The sequence below is a fragment of the Palaemon carinicauda genome, chromosome 38 (assembly GCF_036898095.1).
Source record: "Palaemon carinicauda isolate YSFRI2023 chromosome 38, ASM3689809v2, whole genome shotgun sequence".
Taxonomy (NCBI): domain Eukaryota; kingdom Metazoa; phylum Arthropoda; class Malacostraca; order Decapoda; family Palaemonidae; genus Palaemon; species Palaemon carinicauda.
In genome coordinates, this window is record NC_090762.1 from 9,947,695 (window position 1) to 9,949,442 (window position 1,748).

Sequence of the window (1,748 nt, forward strand, 5' to 3'; positions counted from 1 at the left end):
GACTACGGCCCCTAAGCCTGCCTGAATGATGGAGAGGTATCCTTCAGGTCCTGACCATAGGCCTGGACCGGAACATGCCCCCCCCCCTTTCTTTGACGAGGCCGAGAACAGCATAAAAAATGTGGGGAAAGGACGAGAATATCCACTCCCATCAAGAGGTTCCATAGGTCAACACCCATTGCAGGTCTAATCGTTCCGCTGGTCCCATAGGGGCCAGAAAGTCCGGTTAATCGTTGCTTTGAAACCACCGGAACTTGGACCGCCCCACAGGGAACTTATCCTGAGGCGACCGTTCGGAACTTTAGACGGGTCAATGAGGGAAGGCTCGGAGGAGGTGGCAACAGAATCTGGCGTCCCCAGGTGGTCACCCATCCAAGTACCAACCAGAACCGACGTTGCTTAACCTCGCTGGACGGACGAGAAGCGGGGTTTCCAACGTGGTAAGGCCGTTGACTCAATATCATGGCTAGATACTCCAGACGTTGAGGCAGAAGAAGAAGAGAAGGCTCCTAGCAAAATACCATGAACCCCCACTCATGGTAAGCATCCGGAAGCTTCTCCCGGCGCTGAAGAAGGTCGAACCCGAGCCTACCGGAGTTGACCAGACCTCCAAAAGGCGAAGGAGGCGGAAGCCTGCACCTGAGCGGCCATGAGGAAAGCAGGGAGAGTTCTCTGGGGAAAAAAACCTGCGATGCCACGGCGGGATCGCCACACTGCATCTTAAGCAGGAATACCTGTAGTCTAGGCTAAATTCCACGAGCTTCCTGGAAGATGGATGGAATGGACACTGAAAGTACCCGTCCTTCCGATCCAGGGCCTAAGGAGTCCTGTCGCCTCGTTACCAGCCTGATCGATTCTGCTGTTCCACGCTGGACGAAGTTTGTTCGACAAACTTGATCAGGGCTGAGAGGTCGACTACGGAACTCCCGTCTCAGATACTTCCTTACAAGAAAGGATCGACTGAAGAAGCCGGGGGTGAAGCCGTCGACGATCCTATGGAGGACCTTCTCCTAAGGCATGGATCATTCTGCCCAAACGGGCAAACCCTTGCCGACCCTATGGCATAGAGGTTCAGAGACACAGAATTCGCTGACAGAGACGGCAGGCGCGATATCCTTGGCTGATCACAGAGATCGTGCAGGAATGGGCATCGGGAAGCTGTCATCCGGATGAGTAACCTTAGGCATCCTCCCAGCGTGAAACCTGCAAGGGGGGGTGCCAATCCTAGAGTTCGTGAACTCTGCTGCTCCCTGTAGGACTATGCCCCCCCGGGAGAGCCTCCCGTGCCATCTGTTCCTGACAGGAGGGAACTGCATTTGGACACCTTGTCTCAGTTGTCGTAGCCGGTCCGATAACTTAGGCCGACGTGGCAGAAAGAAAGAGGCGCTGGAGCCCTGCAGGGTCTGGAAGAAAGTGCCTTGGAGGAGTAAAAACGGAAGTTGACTATCTCTGCACAGCCGCTGTCTATGTCTCTGTCCTTGGGCACAAACAAACTCTTCTCAAGGATGGAAGGGTGTCTGAGGTTGTCGACATCTACGGATGAGACACCTGAAAGGAAGCCCTCGGTCATTGCGTCCAGATGGTCCAACATCGAGCTTGCCCGCAAGTTCGATACTTGACAAGGTGCATGAGCCCAAGAGGAGGAAAGTACCCATGACCTTCCTATAGCTTCCTTGAACAAAACCTCGGGTCGCAACCGAGGAAGGAAAGGACCTGGTAAGCCCCTTTCACGAGATGGAGAAGAGGAA

General features: G+C 54.5%; 1 pseudogene; it reads right to left on the reverse strand.

Annotated features, from left to right (window-relative positions):
• Positions 1-335: 335 nt before the first annotated feature.
• Positions 336-454, reverse strand: LOC137630728 (5S ribosomal RNA; annotated as a pseudogene).
• Between the last annotated feature and the right edge of the window lie 1,294 nt (positions 455-1,748).